Raw genomic sequence first — 23,969 nt, 5'->3', positions numbered from 1 at the left:
GTGTATCATCTGCATTATACAGCTTAATCTAAACATGTACCCTGAGCGAAGCAAGCATTTGAGCGCTCAACTACCAGTCAAAAGGTTGACTGTGCAAACCCATCTAGAGGCACCACGGAAAACAGCGACGGCGATCTGCTTCGAAAGGTCACAGCCTTGAAAACTCTATGGAGCATAGTTAATTCTACTCCACATACATGAGGTCACCATGAGCGGAACTAACTCGACAGCAACTAACAACAAGTACTACAGGAAAAGTGCTACCTTACCACGGAAACAGGACTCAAAAGAATGACCATGGTGGGTAGAAAACTAACCTTACTCCTCAAATATTTTCCACAACAACATACATCCAACACAGGCTATTTTGTGAGTCCCAAGTTTTACTCTTTTGCTAAGTGATGGAACCCAAAACATGGAAAAAAGGATAAGTCATAGACCAGCATCCTTAGAAAAGTTACATACAACACAAATGCCCCTGTTTTTTGTTTAGGCCTTTGTTTTCTTTCATATGGCAAAGGAGTTTGAGGGGCGGGGGGTGGTGCGAAGGGCGTTTACTCCAGTGCCCAACATCTAGTAGGCACCCAAAACTCATTCTCACATGTATTGAACGAACCCATGAATACAGGTCCAGTACGAGCACTCACTTCCCATCTCTCCTGACCAGGCACTTAGTGGTGGTCAGAAGGGGAGTGTCAGTGGTGACCAGGACCCCACTAACCATCCACATTTTTACATACATACTGTAGGCTGCCAATCCATTAATACACGCTTGCTAGGCACATCTCCGTAAATGGTTACTCCCAAACAACTTGAGGTTGGGAGAAAGAGTAAATTCAGTAAGTATCAGGCTTCCTACCTGTTTACCATGACAATCAATTTCCTGTGTTCTCTGAAAGACAGAAACAGCAAATGCAGCCATCGTCCCATTTCTAAATCTGAAAGTTATTAGACATAGTTCTCAGCTTGTGCTCACCCAGTAACCAGCTGCTATTGAGTCAACTCCAATTCCTCGTACACCCGTATGTGTCAGAGTAGGACTGTGCTCCACAGGGTTTTCGATAGCTGATTTTTCGGAAGTAGATTACCAGGTCTTTCTTCCAAGAAAGGAAGAAAGCCTAGGTGGACTCGAACCTCTAACCTTTCCATTAGCAGCCAAGCACAGTAACCGTCTGTACCACCCAGGGTCTCCAGTTGGTGCCAGCAGCTATCGAATGGACAGCAGAAATGCCAACGACTTAAGCCAGCATTCACAAAGAAATAATAGTAGTGAACACTGTCTTCTCAAAGAGATCTAGAATGCTTCCTCTCTTCTAAATAATGACAGAGAAGAATTTTTTAGATGAAAACCACATAAAAACTAAATAAAGATCTTCTCAAATTTTTGTCCAGGCTTATTTAAACACACACACGCACAACCAAGCCCACTGTGAAGAGAAGAATGTGGGAAGAGAAACTCGAGGTGGCCACCCAGAGACCAAGAGAGACACCAAGTCTGTCAACATCCGAAATCTGAGACCTTGGTGGGACTCACTAAGTTCACCTTCTGTGTACTTGGTCTCTGACAAGATGAGTGAGTGCCGCTTTCTGCTTACTGACATCTCCGTGGGCTGAAAAGAAAAAATGTGTCCCAGCACATCTGGTATGAGGAATAAATCTACATCCACAAACGGTCCCTGAGGAGTGAATCATACTCATTACACTTCTCGCATTTTGCATCTCCATTTAAACAAAAACATTTACTTTTTTTTTTATCTTGATATTGCTAGGCTATAAAATCAGATGATTCATCATTGGTAGGTAACCAGGTTACCAAAGAAAAAAAACAGTTGCAAAGAAACACCAAATGGAATTGAACCTGGAAACAGGAGAGCATGTGGATTATCAACACAATGCCACAGAGTTGCTACATACACAGACTAGCAACCACAGCCAACGAGCGAAAACCGTTCGAAACATCATATTTTAGGACCAGATGCTGGTTCAGGTGCCAAAGGGCAATGACACCAACTAATCAAGGAAGGAGAAATTCAGCTCATTCAAAATGGCTCCCCAAAGCAGCATCTCCTGCAGGGAATCAAATCTTTAATGTGGGAGTGCTTCGCATCTTTCATGGATGTTAGACGTGAACGGTAGTTCTTCCAGAGCCAGTGGACGTGAAAATATACTATGCAGTTCTGACAAAAAGAATTCATGTGACGTATCAAGCCAGCCACGCTTTGCAAACCCCATGGGGCAGTTCTACTCTATCCTATAGGGTTGCTATGAGTTGGAATTGACTCGATGTCAACGAGTTTTTTTGGTCTTTTTTTTTTTTTTTTTTTAATCAAGCCAGAACATCATAACCTGAAAGCTGTCTGTACAGACACCCACACATATGTAGGCAGTTTATGCTCTTCCTGGCAGAGTGCTTAACTCGTTCATTATCAAGTCTAATGACAAAGCATAATTTGTACTGCTTTCAGCCAACTTGGTTCCACCAAGCTGGAGAATGAAGGCCCAAAATCTTCACACACTCAAACCATAACCACTGCCTGGGGTCTTTCCTCCCAAAGCCCCACACACTCACATCCCCACAGCAATGTGGTCTCTCTCCTCCTGTGGCCCCCACCCTGCTGCCCTTCTGGCCCTTTCATTTCTCCTCAGGGCTGCTCTAGATGGAGTGAAGGGAGCAACAAGCAAACACCAAGTGAACAAAGAAGAGTAGAATCAAGAGACATTTACCCTCCCAACTCTCACAACCATCTTTGGCAAGGACTCCAGGTAGTCAGTGGCTGAAATAAAGAAGCATATAAATAATTGGGGTAGCGGGTGTGAAGGGAAGTGGCCTGGTAGAGAAAACCCAATAACTTCTAGATTGCAAGCCTAACACCACACAGGGTGCCAAAGATAGTGCAGAAAATAAAATTCTGCTAAGCAAGCTCTGGCTTAGATTAGTTACCCAACATGCTTAAGCCCCCTCCTGAGGTCAGCAACCTTTCTTCCTTCCCTACCAGGTTATGTTGGCAAGATAAGGGTAACAGATGGGGATGAAATCAGAACACAGAAGAGTTCAAAAACCTTGGTCTCTAACGGTTTGTGCTTGACTACTAACCTAAAGGTTGGAGATTCCAACCTGCCTGGTGGTGCCACAGGAGAAAGGCCTGGCAATCTGTTTCCATAAAGATTACAGCCAAGAAAACTCTATGAAGCAGTTCTACTCTGTCACACATGGGGTCGCCATGAGTCAGAATCAACTCGACCACAATGGATTTGGTTTGCTGACTTTTTTTAAGGAACAGAGTATCCCTTAGAGGTTGCTTGGTCTTCCTATTCCTTTCTGCATAGCTCTACTTCCCGGGGGTTTTCTCACCTTAAATCTCCAGGAACCCTAAGTCTTGTGATGGAGGATCCTACCCCAAATGCTCTTGGTTCTTGATATTAGGAAAGCAATCATTTAAACACAGACACACACACAGACTTATACTGTTCCAAAAATACAACTATGTTATACCTATGGCTTCAACCTCATTGCTTCCCATCTCTCATGCCAGCTTCCAAGAACAACAGAGAGAAAATGAGCATTCACTGAGCAAGTTAGGAATGTTATCTTATGGGATCAACTTTATTTTATGCCAAAGGAAATGGACTTAGAGAGATGGTAACTTCTATAACAGTGGAACCAGAAATTGGACCCAGATAGTTCTAACTCCAAAGCCCTTTTTCTCCCCACCAAACCAGTTAATTCCCTATAGCTGAGATGCCTGAATATCTTATTTAAGAGTTCTATTAGAAAAAAATTTGTCGCTATAGATGCTATGCCAAATCCCTAAGATTTATAACTTCGATATTCCTTATTATGTAATCCTATAGCGAAACTAAGATACAACCTGCTGCGTATCTACTTTCACTAACCATGTTAAAATACACATAAATGACAATAACACCCTTGAATAATTTTTACTGAGACATGAAAAAAAATTTTTTTTTTTTTTTAGATGGCTCCATTTAATTACCTACTTTTAAAAATATGAAATAATGAACATAAAAACGCACTGGGAATTCTGGGCTAGCCTGTCATTATTCAGCATCGGGAGCCACAGCTCTGTCAACAAGGTTATTCAGGGCTCTCTGAGGCCATGGACCATGTGGGCCAGTCCTGCCCTTCCAAGCAGGCTCTTTTCAAGCTTCCTGTATGGGAGCAGAGGGTGAAATCAGCAGTTAACTTCACCTTCTAATGAGCCCCAAATCAGTTTTTGATTTAATTTTCTTTCTATGGAAATGAATAGGGACCAGCACATTCAGGAAAAGCCTGATGAAAAGTGAAGCACTGTTCTCTCAGCAGTAAAACCAGGAAATGTGGCAGGACAGCTGGAGAACTAGACTGCGGTGAGGGATGAGCAGGGCAGGGGACTGAGGGCCATAACCGTACTTTTCCATTTGCTCCCCAAAATGCTTGCTCGGCCTATGATTAAAAGCAATAATGACCTGTGTGTCCACAAATAGCTAGGTATACTTACTCACTCGATGCCAGTGAACCTGAACGTCCAGCCTTCAGTTAGCAGCTGAGCTTGTTAACCGTTTCCACTACCCAGGGACCCCGTAACTACTGGTGGCTAGCTGTAATTGCAAATGGGAATTCACAGCCAAAGGTGCGCATCCTATAATTATGATGGGCTGTAATTCTGGATGGGATGTGAGTCATCATAAACATCCATAAAAAAGAAAACACACAAAGTCTTTTAGAAGGTAGGTCACCTGATGAACTGTTAAACATCTAGTCTTCATTTCGTAAATAACTTATTCAAGCTTTTGGGATTTCCCTAGACTTTGATAAGAACAGCAGGAAAATGAAAGAATTCATGTCACCTGACACTGCAGGTGTAGGGGAAAATGTTTAGTTCACATATAGATTTTTTAACTTTTAGATTTTCCATTAAATTTATTAAATTCCTCCAAGAAAGAACTGCAACCATAGCAGGGTCCAATCTGACACTCCTTACATATAGAAGAAACTCACAGAGACACTAATAATCACTCGGCCCACACACATCTGCTTATTCAAGCACTGGGTGGGTTGACCTTATGGTACTGAGAACTTGGAAACACTACAGAATTTCAGGAAGGGCAACTATAAGAGGCAATTCTCTCTTCTGTATATATATATTTTTTCCTAATTAAAGGACCATAATGCAGGTGCTTTCATTCCACTGAGATAACAGGGCAGTGCGTGAAAACGCAGCACCAACAAATGAATACAAAGGTTCACTGACAATAACAATTAGTAATACTTCATGCCTAGGCCACTAGCAATAATTAGCATCTTGGCTTGTTCATAGCTTCCTAACAGAAGCCTTTCGTTCCGGGCAGTATACATTAGTGGTTAGAGCACAGGCTCCAGAACAGGTTTTGAATTGTGGCTTGGTCACTGACGAGCTGTGCTGTTTAATTAACTTCCCTACATCTTCACGGTGCACCGGTTTCAATGGAGCTTTCAGACTAAGACTAAGAAGAAAAGCCAGGCCATCAAATTCCAAAAATTAGTGAATGAAAACTCTGTAGGTCACAACACAATATTGTCTGATACAGTGCTAGAAGGTGAGTCCCCTAAGTGGAAGGCACTATACAGTAGACTCAAACATATCAGCAATCATAAAGATGGCACAGGGCTGGGCAATGTTTTGTTCTGTTGTACATGGGGTCGCCATGAGTCTGAGCTGACAACAAAAATGCCTCTGTTAAAATGAGGATAATTATAGCCTACGCTTTAAATGGCTCAGTGAGCATTAAAGGAATACATGAAAATTGCTTACAATAGTACTGGCCCATAGTAAGTGCTCAATAATGTCAGCTATTACTTTAATCAGGTGATACTTATCACCACCCGATCATATCAAAACAAGGTCCTACCTGGTGGCCTGGCAGAAATAAACAGAGTTTGAGTAGGTCGCTACGAGTCAGAATCGACTCAATGGCAACGGGTTTTTTACAGGAGTAGGACTAAAAGCTTCAGCCCTAAAGAAGTCTCCCAGCCCCTCAGCCCTGCATTAAAATTCACATTGACCCTGGACCTGTTAACCGTTTCTCTCACCAAGCTCCCAGTATCTCCTCCCTTCAGGAGTTGATCGCCAAGTTGTGCCTGGTGGAGCTTACCATTCAAAGGAAGAAGAACTAAATGAAGGCAACCAGTACAGGAAAGGCCGTGCTGAAGGAAGATTTTGACAATTTTTCAGGAGTAACACCTTGTCTTTAGCCCTCGGGTGGCTGTCTGCAGCCAACATAAGCAAGGGACACCTTCTGGGAGGTCCAAGTCTCTAGATGATAAGAGCCAATAAAACCACTTTCAATTTGGAGAGGCCATTGTAGTGAAATACCATGACTATACACACACACACACACACACAGACATGGGTGCATACATATGCTCCTGTTGGTAGGAGGCAGCCATTCCAGGGCTAAAGACAGCAAACTGCTACTCGAAAAGTCTTCAACACCTTCCTGCAGCACAGACCTCCCTGTCCTGGCTGCCCTCATGTACGTACATGGAGGACCTCTCTTAGATCTTGGTTGTCTCATAACTTGCAGTTTTGAGTCTCAGGTCTCCACACCACATGACTAAGGTGCACAAAGCTGTGGCATTTTGAGGGAAGCAAACATAGATCCATCAAATCAACAAGAAGAAAGCTGCTCTTTCCAATAAACTGTCTTCCCTAATTTTTTTTTTTTTTTTTCTCCTCTGAGGGTAGAAAAAAATACAGGGGCAGAAAAGGTAGAAAATGTTGCATAAGTGGAATTATGAAACATGCTTCAAAATTTTGGTTAAAGTTCCAGATTCCAAATTCATGGCATACTTCGGCATACAGCCAAAAAGAGAGTACGTGCGGTCCTTGAGTCTCTGCTCCCAAAACAATGGTGTGACTCTCACAATGCCCTTCTCTCCATAAATATAGCTCACAAATATGTGTTATCAGCCCTGACTCCCTCGTCCAAGGACCAGTCATGTGACTCCAACTGCTTGGTCAGTATTTCTACTTAGACATGCTGTTGTTGTTAGCTGCCGTCGAGTTGTCTCCAACTCATGGCGACCTTGCATACAACAGAAGGAAGCCCTGCCCGGTCCTGCATCATCCTCACCATCACCAGCATGTTCAAGTCCATCATTTCGGCTATTGTGCCAGTCTCACCAAGGGTCTCCTTTGCCCTCCTTTGACCACCTACTTCACCAAAAACAATGTCCTCCTCTAGCAATTGATCTCTCCTGATTACATGTCCAAAGCAAACAAGTCAGACAACATTCTGTTGTGATCCACAGGGTTTTCATTGGCTAATTTTCAGAAGTAGATCACTGGACCTAAGGCATGCTACCCAACTTAAAAATCAATGACTCATTCTAACGCACAAACAACCCCTTTCTAGTGACATCTGTCTATCTATTAGTAACGCAGCAACTGTGCCAGTCACACAAATGTGAACTCTCTTGAGTCAACTCTGATGGACACTTCTCCTTGACCCTCAGTGTCCAGCCATGACCTAGACTCAGTCACAGGGCCAAGAAGGTGGCCACCTTGGATATATACTAGTCATAGCTGACGTGGTTCTGTAAAGTGCATTACACCCACGGTGAGTGACTAATCATAGAATAACATCACAAATATGTCTGTGCAGTGAGAGGTTTTGGCAAGGGCAGAGCATGAAATTAGGTTACGTAAAAAGTTAAAAGTAGTTAACTTTGACATGGTGACTCCTACTCAAGACCCTGTGATGGTCAAGTAGCCTCAGTCTCTTCCATCTCCAGCCAGTGTCACATCCTCCTTCCCGAGGATTGTCCTTTTCTTCCCAAGCCCAAAGCTGTCACACAGTTCAGAGCAGCACTATCCAATAGAATATAACATGTGCCACACTTATAATTTCAAATTTCCTAGTAGTCACATTAAAAAAAAAAGAAATAGGTAACATTAGTTTTAACAATACATTCTATGCATTCCAATATATCCAAAATATTATCACTTACAACATGTGATCAAATTAAAACACTATGAATATTTAACTGGGAAAATCTGCTGCAAAAAACCTCTTTAAAGTGTTAAAAAGCAAAGATGTCACCTTGAGGACTAAGGTGCACCTGACCCAAGCCATGGTATCTTCCATCGCCTCATAGATATGCAAACGCTGGACAATGAATAAGGAAGACCAAAGAAGAACTGGTGCTTATGAATTACGGTGTCGGTGAAGAAAACTGAATAATACCGTGGACTGCCAGAAGAATAAATAAATCTGTCTTGGAAGAAGAACTGCCAGAATGATCCTTAGCAGCAAGGATGGTGAGACTTTTTCTCATGTACACTGGACATGTTATCAGGCCACACTAGTCCCTGGAGAAGGACATCATGCTTGGTAAAATAAGGGTCAGTGAAAAAGTGAAAGACCCTTAACGAGATGGGTTGACACAGTGACTGCAACAATGGGCTCAAACAAAGCAACGATTGTGAGGATGGTGCAGGACTGGGCAGTGTTTTCTTCTATTTTTCAGAGGGTCGCTATGAGTCGGAACTGACTCAACAGCACCTGACAAACAACAACAATGAATATTTAAGAGTCCCTGAGTGGCACAATGGAAGCCCCGGTGGCGTAGTGGTTAAGAGCTATGGCTGCTAACCAAAAGGTCAGCAGTTTGAATCCACCAAGCATTCCTTGGAAACTCTATGAGACAGTTCTACTCTGTCCTATAGGGTCATTGTGAGTCAGAATCAACTTGATGGCAATGGGTGGGTGGCACAAACGGTTAAGGGCTCAACTATTAGCCATAAGATTGGCAGTTTGAACCGACCAGATGCTCCTCGGAAGACAGGATTGGTGATCTGCTTCCTAAAGGTCACAGCCTTGAAACCCTAAAAAAGGTCACAGCCTTGAAACCCTATGGAGCACAATTTTACTCTGCACACATGGGGTCACCAGGAGTCAGAATCGACTCAACTCAACTAACGACAACAACAATGATACACTTTACATTCTTTCTGCCATCCTAAGTCCCTGAAACCTGGTGTGCATGTTACCTTACAGCACATCTCAGTTTGGATTGGCTACATTTCTAGGGCTCAATAGCCACATGCGGCCAGAGGCTACCATAGTGGACAGTGCAGCTCTGAGTCATCATTACTTTAAATCAGACCATGGCAATGACTTCTCACATGGTTCTCTTTTACTAGCTGGGGTTCTTCTCTCAGTCTTGACCATTCCCCCTAGAAACAGTCCACGCAGCAGCTAGATTCTGGCTTGCTTGCTCAAAAGTAGGGGCCCACTCAAAGTAGGACCTGTATTTATACTCTCAACACCTACCACAAACTAGGAATTCAATAAATGTTTGTTAAATAGTTGATCGGTTAAATAACCCAGGATAAAATCCAGATTCTTTAAAATGACATTCAACCTTAGCCTTTAATTCTTTTTCCCACAATGTGCTCTCTCTATTCCACTACCCTGTTACTGCTCTGGAGTCCCCGAGTAGTGCAAATGGTTAATGTGCTTGGCTGCTAGCCCAAAGGTTGGAGGTTCAGGCCCACCCAGAGGTGCCTCGGAAGAAAGGCCTGGCAATCTACTTCTGAAAAATCACACCCATGGAAAACCCTATGGAGCACAGTTCTACTCTGACACACATGAGGTCACCAGGAGTCAGAGCTGACTCGAAAGCAACTTTTTTTTTTTATTTCTACTCTACTACTCTGTAGGGTCACTATGAGTCAGAACAGACTTGAAGGCATCTAACAACAACGACACTCTACTAAAAAAAAAAAAGAAAGCAAAACAGTGCGACACTCTACAAGATGCCTCAAAATGTCTTTTCAGGTGTGTAGGTGATAGAGGTAGAAAAAGGTCACAAGGCAAGCATGCAACTTATCCCTAGTGTACCAGTTACAGTGAGCAGTGAATCTTTTTTTAAAGCATTTTTATATTAAAATGGTCGATACATACTGAAACGGAAGGGCAAACTCCCTACCAATTTTTAAGATTAAATACAAGTCTCAAAATACATTTTGACCTTAGACCAAGCAGCTTTAAAAATGACACTCCAGAAAACCTCCAACGAGACCCTTTAGCATTCACATCCCTCTTGTTGGTTGGTGCACTGACGAACAAAAAAAATCTGAGAGGCTCTGGCTCCACTGTGCCACCAGAACACACCTCACGGCTCCTTGTCTCGGCTCGTGTTTCCCTCACCTGCCTTCCCCTCATCCTCTCTGCCAGCCGTCAAATGCCATGAGGGCTATCCTACCCAGTGGAAAGCGAACTTTCCTATATACCAGCTGACCTTGAAAGCTGCACAAATCTCTTGCCATTGAGTACACCCTGCCTAACGGCATAAACTAACAGCTTCCTCTCTGCTACTACATTTTAAGATCCTTGAGGGCAGGAACTATATCTTATACGGCATTTAATCCCCTAGAGTGATCTGATGTTGATTAATGAATGAACAGATCATGCTGCTGACTCTGCTGTAGGTCAGCATGCAAGAGAAAAATACAAAAAATGGAAAAGTAAAGACACAAACATAGGGATGTCACACCATCCCCTAAAGGCTTTAATTGAGCAAGTTATGATGTTCTTAATAGCACAGGATGAGTTTATGGTCATAGGATAACCAAAAAACCAAACCCATTGCCATTGAGTCAATTCCGACTCATAGCCACCCTATAAGACAGAGTAGAACTGCCCCATAGGGTTTCCGAGGAGCGTCTGGTGGATTTGAACTGCGGACCTTTTGGTTAGCAGCCATAGCTCTTAACCACTACGCCACCAGGGTTTCCGTGATCATATGCTAGGCAACGAAAAACAATTAAAATTTTAGAATGAGGAGAATAAACCAAAATGTTTTCTTAACTTCATACCATACACTATGTTCATTTCAATTTCAAACAGAGTTTTTTAAGAAAAGATTTCCTAATAAAAGCACTGGCCAAGGAAAATCAACATTAAAGTGAAACAGAAGAAAGTAAAGCATATTCCTGGAGGAATGGCCTAATAAAGATAGTTCAAGTAAATACCTTTGAAAATAAAACATCATTAAAAAATGTCCAAACTCTTGACTGACATTATTTAGAGGAAAAAAAAAAAAAACTTTGCTGACATATTAAAGAAATTGTTCTCACCCTATAATTCAGTACTTCACTTAGATTAAGGAACAGAAAATGTGAAAGCCAGTAGCAATGACTGATAAAAAGAATCACCAAGTATTTTCCTTGGGAAATACCACTCTCTGAAATGAAATGTTACAAAAACATTCCTGATATTCCTGGACTACTTTCAGTCGTCTGGATGACAGACATTATTAATTACATCCAGTACAAAAGTCCTCTCTGTACATGTCGTGCAAGCTATAAATGTCGAACTTGCTGTGCCAATTTTAAAATGTACCCCTTTACTAGGTATAATTTAAAAAAATATTAAATTCCTAAAAAAATTAATTTATATATTAGTCCACATAAAACAAACCACTCCCTTTTAATCATACTTCAGAGTGGTTACCTTTATCCTCCCCTGCTCTCTTATCATCACAAAATAGAGCCCAATTATCAAGAAATGATGCATAATTGACATCCAAATCAGTAGCCAGTCACCACTGAGTCAATTCCAACTCATGGCGATCCCATGTATATCAGCGTAGAACTCTCTCCCATAGGATTTTCAATAGCTGATTTTTTGGAAGTAGACAGCCAGGCCTTTCTTCTGAGAGACCTTTAGGTGGGCTCAAACTGCCAACCTTTCAGTTAACAGCCAAGCACATTAACAGTTTGCACCATCTAGAGATTCCACAAGTGAGATAAGCTGTAATTTTGAAAGTTTTTTTGTTTTATTTTAATGTTACTTAAGAAAAGGTTTAACATTCAGAAAAAAAAAGTCTTTGAAAGGCAAATGAATTTCTCTTGGGCATCGTTTCTTATATACCTCATGATGCCCACGGGGTCAAGTATAGTATCTTATGTCTTGCATATAAAACGTGTTTAGAAATGCCAAGAACATAATGATAATATAAATATATATATTATAAATTTACTATATTTATATATATATGTGTGTGTGGGTATGTGGGTATGTGGGTGTATATATATATATATATTTTTTTTTTTTTTAGTTTTTATATATATATATACCCACACACACACATATATATGGAGGCTTGGTGGTGCAGTGATTAAAGTGCTCGGCTGCTAACCACACGGTTGGCAGTTCAAACCCACCAGCTGCTCCATGGGAGAAAGATGTGACCATCGGCTTCTGCAAAGATTTCAGTCTTGGAAACCCTATGGGGCAGTTCTACTCTGTCCTATAGGGTGGCTATGAGTCAAAATCAGTTCTACAGCCATGGGTTTGGTTTTGGGTTTTTATGTGGTTGCCATAGGGTTTTAGCTTCAGCTTTTTCCTGTTTAAGAGTTTTATTAATGAGTATATGGGGAATATTTTTAAATGCACATGACCTGAACGAGGCAGCCTTAGAGATGAGCCTACAGCACTCTACAAATGCCTGACACACGGGGGGTAGAGACTGCACCTTTGTTGAATGAAGGAATAGGGAGTCTCAGTCCCATTTAGTACATTCATGCTATCACTACGCAGTGAAAACATCAGCCTAGCAAACGGCCAATCCAATATTTATAACATTCATAATGAACTGGAGCAACCGCAAAGCCAATCATGTAGTTCAATAAAAATGAATGCCTGAAAACTTAATTCAGTACTCAAATAAAAACACAGCCTTAGCCACCTATAATTTACAGTATTTTTTCTTCTCTCCACTTCACCCATGTAAAAAACTGTTCTCCTCAATATTTCAGTTTATGGCATAAAGGAATCTTATCAAAAACACTTCAGCAAATAATTTTCCCCTACCCAAAAAATAGGCTCCATTTATCCACAATATCTGGCTGCCTCTTAGAAAGTTGCACTGTTAAATTACGCTGAGTTCTTGACTCATGATGGGATGAACAACAAGCGAAAGAGGGTGCCATAACTCATTTTCTCTCTTATGCAAAGATTTGCAAGTTCCATTTATCCACAATATCTGGATACCTCTTAGAAGCTGCACTGCTAAATTATGCCAAGTCCTTGATTTCTGATGGTGTGAACAACAAGCCAAAGAGGGTACTATAACTCATTTTCTCTGTTATGCAAGGATTTGCAAGTTCCTCTCCTTGATTATTTACCAGACTCAATTTGGTCAGGTTTCCGTTGGCTCCGTTATTTCTACTCGAAAACAGTAGCATTATCATTGTTAGCACCGAGATTTTTAGGTCCATTTCTGTATCCTAAGTCATCTGGGTTATCTATATACATAGCCCCCCTTACAGAACCCTGGGCTTCAGCCTCCCTATCTGTGAAGAGAAATGCATAAATGGTCTCTCTGTTTCATTCCTCCTCTGTGACTGCATAACAAAAAGCTGGTGTAATTTAAGGGATGGTTGATAATATTATCCACTGACATTAATGTTCTTGCTTTAGGTCCTTCCAGAGCAACATTTTTTGCTTGGTATAACTTATATCATGTTTCCTGTTCCGCCAACTGTCTTAGTTGTCTAGTGCTGCTATGTTGAAACTCCACAAATGGGTGGCTTTAACGAACAAAAATTTATTTTCTCACAGTTTAGGAGGCTAGAAGTCCAAATTCAGAGTGCCAGCTCCAGGGGAAGGCTCTATCTCTGTCAGCTCTGGAGGAAGGTTCTTGAATCTTTTGAGTTTCTGCTCCTGGGTGATCTTCATGTGGCCTGGCATTTCTCTTCCACCATCTCTGCTTCTCTCACTTGCTTGTTTAATCTCTTCTATATCTCAAAAGAGATTGACTTAAAACACCCCTACACTAATCCCACATCACTAACATAACAAAGACAAGCCATCCCCAAAATGGGATTGTAACCACAGGCATAGAGGTTAGAATTTACAACACATATTTTGGGGGACACAATTCCATTCATAACAGCCAACCATGTGAAATTCTCAGAAATTTGTTCTGTAGAAAATGTCCTTGGCAGAACTGAAACTAGAAAATGTTCTATTAGCAGTAGATATGGAAGTTTCTTATCACCCTATAATTTAAAAAAATTGGTAGCTCTCTCCTCATCTCCTAATTTTTGTTTGAGTTTACCAGCCTCCTAACTTCCCCTCACCCAGACCAGCATCCATAGCATTGTAACCAGGAGAAAAGACTACAGAATCTCAAAGTTGATAGGAAGAGACATCTAGGTCATTGGCCCACACCCTCCCTACCCCCATGTGATTTCCAAATCCTCTTTACAACATGTGCACAAGAGTGATACCATTTTCTAAGAAAGCAGTGACAACTGGGTATGTGTGCCTTGGTGAGTTTGACTCTGGGCTGGTTCAAAGATTTAATCCTGACACACTATAATGTAGTAACATCAGAAACTGCCTAACTTCAGGAAGAAGGAGGAGAATCACCATCAGCCCAAAGCTGATCCCTGTGAGGTAGAGATGAGACATATTTCCACTCTCCAACTTTTTCACCCTTTCTGACATGACACCAGCCGTCCTCTCTATAGCACTCTCTACTTCTCTGCTGGGTTTGATAATTCATTACAATGGCCACACAGAACTCACAGACCATACTCAGAGTTATGGGGTTTATTAGAGAAGCAACAGCTTACATTCAGGACCAAGACTAACTTAGAAGTAATAGGGACTCAGGAGACAGGATACAGCTCATCAATCAGGACAGCTTCCAACCAGGACAGTGCTCAGCTTTCTCTCAGTCATGACCACAGCAGGCCTTGCTTCTAGGTCTGGTCTCTGCTGCTGGGCCCACTTGGGCCTAGCCTCTGGCCCTACTCAGAAAGTCCTACAGCTCTACTGGCTCTGCTGTTAAGTCCCCAGAGGCACCCCACTCCTCCAGCAAGCCTCCCAAAGGCACTCAGCTCTCTCGCTCAACGGGTCGGCAAGCCCACTGCAGCTGTCTGCCATCTCATGCTGCTGCCCTCTGGTGCCATCTCTTGCCATCTTCAGTGTTACAGCTCTCTTTCTCCTGGGTCTAGGAGGTTCTCAGTGTAAGGACTCTGGGTCCAAAGGATGTGCTCTGCTCCAGGTTCTTTTGGATGGTTGTCAGGACCACTCAACTTCAGCTGGACTGGCTCTTTTATAAGCCCACTCCTCCCACCAAGACCAGGAACTAACCGATCCCCTTAGTAGGCCACAGGCATCTTATCTGCATAGTAAACTGTCCAATCCCTTTGCAAGATTGTGACCTAGCAAATTACCTTGGCAGAATTACAAACCCAGGACCAGAAAGGCCATATATAGAGAAACCTGTTGCACGTCACATGTAGAAAGGTAGAATCCTTGACCTTCAAACTGTGAGGCGTCTATATACCCAAAAAAGTGCTGGAGGCCCTGTGCTTGCTGGACAAGACAAAAGAAAACAGATGATGGACACTTTACCTAACACATTACTGACCGAAGAAAGCTGTTCAAAAGCTACAGAAGTATATAACTACATTTAGCATTTGGCATACACGTATACATTTATGTAACATAAGACTCACGGTATCTAATTTGATAGCAGCAGAATGGTACATATTTTTTTCTTAACCATATATTTGGTATATGGCAAACATTTGGTGTGGCTAGTTTTGAGCTGATCCTATAACAATAATTATCTCAAAGGCAGGTTCCTTTAAAGAACGTGCTGTGAGCGCTGATTCGGTGCACTAAAGAGATTAAGACACATCTTCTGTCATGAACTGCAGATATTTATGGAAAGCATTCACTTAAAAAAAAAAAGTCATTGTAGTAAAATATATGTAACAATAAAATTTGCCATTTTAGCTGTTTTTAAGTCTACAATTCAGTGACTTTAATTATATTTACCACATCAGGTAACTATCACCACTGCCCATTTCCAAAAGTTTTTCATTGCCCCAAATAGACACTTAGTACCTCTTAAACAATAACTCCCCATCCTGTCTCCCACTCCCCCAGCCCCATCCCCTGGTAATCACTAATAAACTTTGGTCTCTGTGAATTTGCCTATTCTAGATATTTTATATAAGTTAGATCATATAATATGTGACCTTTCATGTCTTCACTCAGCATAATGTTTTCAAGGTTCATCCATGTCATAGCATGTATCAGGACTCCATTTCTCTTCATGGCTGAGTAATACTCCATGGTATAGATTACCACACTTTGTTTACCCATTCAACTGCTGACGGACACTTGGGTTGTTTCCATCTTTGGGCTACTGTGAATAAGAAAGCATTTACTTTAAATCACTAGTGTTACGCATGAAACAAACTATGGAATTAGTACACTTAAATGCTATATACATTTACCACTTAGATTTAAAAAAAAAAATGCTTTGCCAGTTACAAAATGGTAGATTTGATATAGTGCCAATTACATAAAAATGTGGGGACAATATCATCAGAAATATAAACTGCTTAATTTTCTCGAAAATCACTGAAATTTGTTCAGCCAGCTAAGCTATTTATCACAGTGGCAGATCTAATGGCATTTCCTATCAGCAGAATCACTTCATTTTCTAAGATATTTCAACATTTTCCTGATCTAAGTTAACCGTCAAAAAATTGTTCCAATATATTCCTAGGCTATCTGCTTGCTAAAACAACGACAACAACTGTATACACCTACACAGGCTCTGCGGTCTTTTTGAGTCAGCAGCTTTGGAAAAAAAAAAAATTACATTAGAGATAAGAACTTCTCCCATTTGTCCTAATGCGGTATCCTTGCTTCAAGCCTAGCTGGATTATTTAATCACCAACACCATGCAACCTCCAAACAAACACACACAGCTTGGAACCAATGAAGCTTTATAAAGCTCTAATTTCAATTGCTTACCAAAAGGTCCCCAGCGGAAAATCAAATTACGCAAAGCTAAAGCAAAGTGAAGTGAAAATAATGTGTGTTCTCACATTAGGTAAAAAAAAAAAAACAAGTAATTAAGCATTTGCAAAAAGAAGGAATTCTTCGGTTTATTTGTGTACTCAATAATGGTGATGGGTGAGAGGGGGGTCACTATCCTGCCCTGTACCTGGAACTTTCCTCTATCAATAATTCCTCCTATCCCATAACCTTAGATTATGGTTTCTTCCATGAGAACAAAAAGGAAAAAAACATAGCTTTCCTTCGACTTTGCTCCCCCCAACCCCCCACCAAGCTAAGACCTTCTCTCCTTCCTCTTCATCAACATGTATGGTGAAAAAGTGATACAGGTCACCTGACTCCACTCAGTGCCACTCTCTCACTTAGTCTTCTGCAGTCTGGCTTGTCTTCCACCTTCCTCTTAAGACCTCTGATGAATTTGTAATGGTCACCTCAAAGGGCTTTTCCCACCTTGCCTTCCTCTCAGTCTTTGTAAAACATCGGCAACTCTTGAGTACTAGACATGCTCCTTAGCCGAAATCATGTATCCATCCATTTTCATGGTTTCGCTATCATGCCAATCACTTTCAAAGCTAACTCTTTAGACCGCCCTCTTTCTAAAACACTACTGCATCTACTTTTCCAGTTTTGCAACTCAAGATCAACGTCCAAAATGAATCCTGCTGCCTTCCCCCAAAACCTGCTCTTCCTCCCGACTTCCAAATTGTTGGTCCCACTCTTCTTAGCGTCTCCTAACTTCATCTTTGTCTTTTTTCTCTCCTTATGTCTAGTCAGTTACCAATCCCCTAGCTTTTCCTCAGCAGGATCTCTTCGACTTCTCCCCGCCTGTTCATTCCTACAACTGCCACCCAAATTTCAGCCCAAATTATCTTGTACCTGAGTCCCTGGGTGGCGCCTGGTTAAGCACCCAACAACTAACTGAAAGGCTGGCAGTTACAACCTACCCAGAGTGAGAAGAAAGGCCTGGAGATCTGCTTCTGAAAGCTCACAGCCATGAAAATCCTGTGAAGCACAGGTCTACCCTGCACACACGGGATCACCATGAGTCAGAGTTGACTCAGCAGCAACCGGTTTGGTTTTGGTTTTTATCTTGCACCAATTCTATGACAACCATCTCCTAATAGGCTTCTTAGCTCCAGTCTCTCTCAGAGCTCTCTATAGCCCAATTTATCTTATAAATTGCTGCCACATTCATCTTCCTAAAGGACAGCTCTGACCTAGTTCCCTCCCTTGAGAAGGAAAAAAAAAGAAAAGAAAAAAACTTTCAAAGGCTTCTTCTTCCCTTACGAATTAAGTATAAACGTGAGACCCTGGTCTCGAGACTCCCCAACCCTCCCAGCATACCATAATCCATACTCTAAGGTAGTCTCTTTCCCAAGAATGCCTCCATACATTTCCTGTCTGATTCAGAAAGTGTCCTGTCGAGGAAAGAGACGGCACTCCAAGGGTTTAGCTGTAAGGAGGTTGATGAAGAACCATTTACCAAGCTGTGGGCGGGTCCAACAAGAGACAGTAGGGCACCTGGTGACTAGCAACAGAGGAAAGCTGTTACCATCCCTCAACCCGACGTGGCAAGCAGACAAACTGTGTTCCCAAAGCCCAGCAAGCACAGGAGCCTTGTGGCACAGAGCAGAGCCGAGGGGAAAGCGCATCGGGGAACAGGCCAGGCACAGAATAACAACAACGCAATGCCTCTACGCACTTCCCCTTTCACCTGGAGTCCTGTCACCCCATCCTCCCCCCTCCCAATTTATCAAAATCCCACCCAGCTTTGGAAGACGTATTGGTAACGTTATACATATTTTTTCAGGGAAAAACATGATTCTTATACAAATATAAAATAAGCATGTGGCAAAGATTTTCTTTTTTCATTAATTACTGAAGGACCTAGCATGATGTTACAATGGGCTCAAAGGAGAGTCCAAAGAAAATACAAAAATATGAGTCCATCGGGAATGCTACAATGAATGTGCTTGATAAACGTACAATTGGTCAATATCCACAACCCGCATTTCACCTGATACAATTTGCATTTTTTATAATTAAGATCAAGTGTTTGAGAATCATTAATATCAGTGTTCTACAACATTAAAACAAATAAATAAAACCTCACTGCTGTCGATTTCAATCATAGCAACACCAGGACAGAGTAGACCTGCCCTCATAGGCTTTGCAAGGCTGTAAATCTTCAAGGAAGCAGACTGCCACATCTTTCTCCCATGGAGCCTTTTCCTTAGCAGCTGAGTGCTTAACCACTGCACCACTAGGAACTTATGAAATAGCTCAAAGACAGACGAAAGGCAGTGATAACCCAGATAGACAGGTGAGATAGACAGGACACCTCCAATTCTTTTTTTTTATTATCCAACTCACAGTCTTCCACGGTATTTTCTGACGGTTAAAAGGAAACACGGGAGAATAGAAAAAAGGAAGGAAGGGAGGGAGGCTTTGGCATTAGAAAGACCCTGGGTCTGCCAGGGATATCACTTATTCATTAATTGCCCTTGAGCCAGTCATGTCACCTCTCTGCACTCAGTTTCCTAATCTATATAAAATCAATTAACTGCTTAATGGGTTCAATGAATTGCTCCCAGAACTCAATGAATTGTGGCTAGCATGTCTGAGCTGAATAAGTGGAAGACGAAATACTTGAGGTCCCTCCCTTTCCTTCACTATAAAACCGTGGGATTAGACTGCGATCCCTGAGGTTCCTTTTTTTAGTCTGATGATTCTGTGATTGTAAACGCTGCCTCCATGAAGCCTTGGATAATCATATGAAACAGACATGGATCCCCTCCCTCTTTAACATCCTCAGTAACACTTATCTGCCTCTTTTGTCACGTATCTGCCTTGTATGTCCTCTGTAGTAGAACATTTGGTCTTTTCTTATTCTCCATCCAACCTACCAGAGTTATATGGTAAACTCTTTGAGGACAGGAATAAGTTCAGATATACTTGAGTCCCAGCACCAAGCACAGTCCTTGCACATCGGCAGTCACTAAGTATTTCAGAGTGAATAAAAAGATGAGATGGGGGGCATTGGGGAGGGAAGGATGGAGCCACAGCTCTCTCTTCTCATTCACGTTTATTTATCCTCCTTCGTATAAGCTTTAAAGTGCTTGATTTTGCAGACTTTCCTGCGCGGTGCTGTTCTTTTTGACAGCAGCAAGGCTTTACACTCCATGATGACGCCCCATCTTTGGAGATGACAGCCCCCTTTATTGTGATAAAGAGGATGGCAGAGGGATCAGATATGCTAAGCTTCTTTGACAGCCATCAATCAGAAACACTTCATCCTCAGTGTTTCATTTGTTCCCTGACTCAAGAAGAAATTTTCTCCTGACATTTCACTGAGCCTACAAGCCACAACTTGTAAGCTTGTAAGCTGATCATAACTCTCAAGATGGGCATCGTCCTTTTAGACAAATCATGTCAGACATGTCCAGGACCAAAGGGGACTAGAGGACATTGTAAAAGATATTGAGGAGAGAGGGTAAAAGGGCAATGAGGACTGAATCCATTGTGTGTTTCTGCTAATTTGTTCAAAGGCTCCAATCACCCCACTATATGTTGTTCTTTCCTGAAAGGATGAAAATAATTGTGTTCTGCCTTATGGGCTCATACCTATTACATGCCTCTGAAATACAGGTCTTCATTGCTGTTGTTGTTATTAGATGCCATCGAGTTGGTTCCTATTCACAGCAACCACATGTACAACAGAATGAAACACCACCCGGTCCTGTACCATATTCACAATCATTGCTATGTTTGAGCCCACTGTTGCAGCCACTGTGTCAGTCCTTTTCCTTCAGGGATTTCCTCTTTTTTGCTGACCCTCTACTTTACCAAGCATGATATACTCCTCCAAGAACCGGTCCCTTCTGATAACATGTCCAAAGTACATGAGACAAAGTCTCACCATCTTCCCTTCTAAGGAGCATTTTGACTGTACTTCTTCCAACACAGATTTGTTCATTCTTCTGGCAGTCCATGGTATATTATTCAATATTCTTCGCCAGCACCATAATTCAAAGGCATCAATTCGTCTTTGGTGTTCCTTATTCATTGTCCAGTTTTCACATGTACATGAGGCAATTGAAAATACCGTGGCTTGGATCAGGCGCACATTGTCCTCAAAGCGACATCTTTGTTTTTTTAACACTTTAAAGAGATCTTTTGCAGAAGATTTGCCCAATGCAATACATCATCTGATTTCTTGACTACTGTGTCCATGAGTGTTGATCGTGGATCCAAGTAAAATGAATTCCTTAACAACTTCAATCTTTTCTCCATTTGTCATGATGTTGCTTAATGGTCCGGGTGTGAGGATTTTTGTTTTCTTCATGTTGAGGTGTAATCCATACTGAAGCCTGTGGTCTTTGATCTTCCTCAGTAAGTGCTTCAAGTCCTCTTCCCTTGCAGCAAGCAAGGTTGAGTCATCTGCATAATGCAGGTTGTTAATGAGTCTTCCTCCAATGTTGACGCTACGTTCTTCTTCATATAGTCCACCTTCTTGGACTATATGTTCCGCGTACAGATTGAATAAGATTTAAAGCTGTCTAAAAAAAAAAAAGATACTTTGAAATGTGTTTTCACCCCCTTAGTCCATTCCCCCAAATTTCAGTTTTTCCAAAAGTTAAATGACTCAAAAATTTTCAGAAACTCTACAAAATGAATTTTGGACACATTTTCAGAAATCTACGCAGTGTTTTACTGAAGTTTTAAATCTGCCTGCCCTCCAACCCCCGTGTTGTTCTACATTCTGGATGCCATCTTTCATGTTATTTTCACACTTTACATAAATAGACTATACTTTTACAGCCACTTAATCCACCTTGTGGAGGTGGTGTCTCTGAGCCCATTCACAGTACTATGTTTCTCTTATTTTTGTATATGACCAAAATTCCTCCATGAAAACAATTTCTTTGAAGGTTAAATAAGTAAAAACTCCCATGAGATCTAAACGAAGCCACACTTCCTTTATTTTGATAACTAGAAGAAACCTGCTATGGAAATAAACCAGCACAACTTTTAATGGCTATATACTCAGGGTGATCTTTAGCAGTTTTAACAATATCTCAATTTTCTCAAGACTAAGAATTTGAATACACCTTTAATTTTTCTTTCTTTCTTTTTCTTTTTTGTAGCCCTCTCAAAATATATCCTTTATTTTACACTTTGGTTACATATTAACGACGAGTGAAATTCATGGGTTCTACATGTACAGTATGTGCCAGATTCTGAATTCAGAGGGAAATAAAACAACTAAAAATGTTCATTAGGAATGGAACAAATGTGCAGAAACTTTTTTTTTAAATCATAAAGTTTTTAAAGAAAAAAAAAGGCTTGCTTTTAGAAAAAACAAATTGTAGAAACAACAAATTGGCCATATAGACTCATTTTTCCTGCCGCCATGATGGAATGTGTGAACTCGTATCCTTCCCTCACGGGTTCTCCCTATGCACCGAGCGCTACTCTGTGAGATAGGCGGGTTGCTGTCAGTAAGTGTGTGCTCACAGCACCTCAAGTAACTCCGCCTTCCACCTTCTCACACCTAGAAAGGTGCCTGCCTCCATGCTCTGAGCTCCGACAGCATCTTCTGCTGTTCCACTCACTTTGCTCTGGTATCTCTCTTGGCTCCCCAGCTAGATTTCAGGTGTTCTTCGGCTGAGAAGAGACATGTGCCCCTGGTAAATACCGGTCATCGGTTGGTGGAGGCAGGTGCCTAGGCAGCCAGGAGTCACCTGGGCACACACATCAGTGACTCCAGCTCTCTCTGGCCCTTGCTCTGGAGGGAAAACTTGACTGGAAAATGAACACTGAAGCAATTATGTGCAGGTCCTTTGAACACGTCAAATAAGTCATCAGTAAAGCCTCAGATTTCCATTTCTTTGAAAAAAATGTCATTATAGGAATTTGACATTGCCACAGGAACCAGGAATACACCTTCCACCTGGGCTTTGAGCTTGACCATAACTTTTTAGGAAACCCCAGAAACATGGGTTACTTGTTCGCCCAGCCCAGAGAAGGTAATAAAGGGAAGCCAGAGAAGCACTTCATCTAAGACAGTAGAGAGGGTTTGCAAACAAGATCACTAGGAGTTTAGTTACTGACCCCGTGACCTACCAGGACAAGACTTTCCAGGGGCCCTAGAATCACTCAGAGTATACTCATCTTCCTAAATGGTTTGAGTCTGGCTGGCCCCAGGACTATTAATGTGACAACTTGAAACAACTCAGAGAGAACCTCAGAGATAACAACTAACTCCTCATGTTGTTGTTAGCTGCAGTCTAGTCAGCGCCCCCCCCCCCGCCACCATGTCATGGCGACCCCAGGAAGAATGGCATTGGACCACGGTGATGCACAGTGTTTTCATTTCACAGTGTTTTGGAAGCAAATCACCAGGCCTCTCTTTCTAGTCTTAGTCTGGAAGCTCCACTGAAACCTATTCAGCATCAGAGCAATACACAAAACTCAGATGACAGACAGATGGTGGCTGCGCATGAGGTACACCGGCCAGGAAGCAAAGCTAGGTCTCCTGCATGGGAGGTGAGAATTCTACCACTGAACTAACTCCCTGTGTTACCTTTCTGGAAATAATTTTTACAGGACGCCCCGCTCTTTCCCTACCCGCCTCCAGCCAGGTCACACAACAACTTATTGGCAGAGTCCCCATCCCAAAGTACTCTTCCCATGATTAATAAAGATGAAAGTGGGTAAAACTACTTCATTGGCTGCTCCTGAAATGCCCCTTCAAATCATCTCATCATCTAGAAACTATTTCTTATTTAAAATACAAATTCTGACAAGAATCCAGTATCTCTATTGGGCACCCCAATCACTCAAACTCACTTAATCCTTATTCTCTTAATCCTTAGTTCGGTTGCCTCAGGAACTATGACAAACTTCCTTCTCTCAAATTTCTCTCCTCACAAGCCTGAGACCAGCTGTACTCTCCTGCTGGTACAGAAGGTACCGCGCACTCCCATCCCAGCAACAGTGGCCTCATCTGTCTTACCCTGCACACCTCCTCTTTCCTCTTTTTGAAAGTTAATGCACCAACCTTCCTACTCTTCTGCCTCTAGAAG

The sequence above is a fragment of the Loxodonta africana genome, chromosome 25 (genome assembly GCF_030014295.1).
Source record: "Loxodonta africana isolate mLoxAfr1 chromosome 25, mLoxAfr1.hap2, whole genome shotgun sequence".
Classification (NCBI taxonomy): domain Eukaryota; kingdom Metazoa; phylum Chordata; class Mammalia; order Proboscidea; family Elephantidae; genus Loxodonta; species Loxodonta africana.
The sequence above is the reverse complement of the archived record's forward strand: the minus strand, read 5'-3'. Positions refer to the sequence as shown.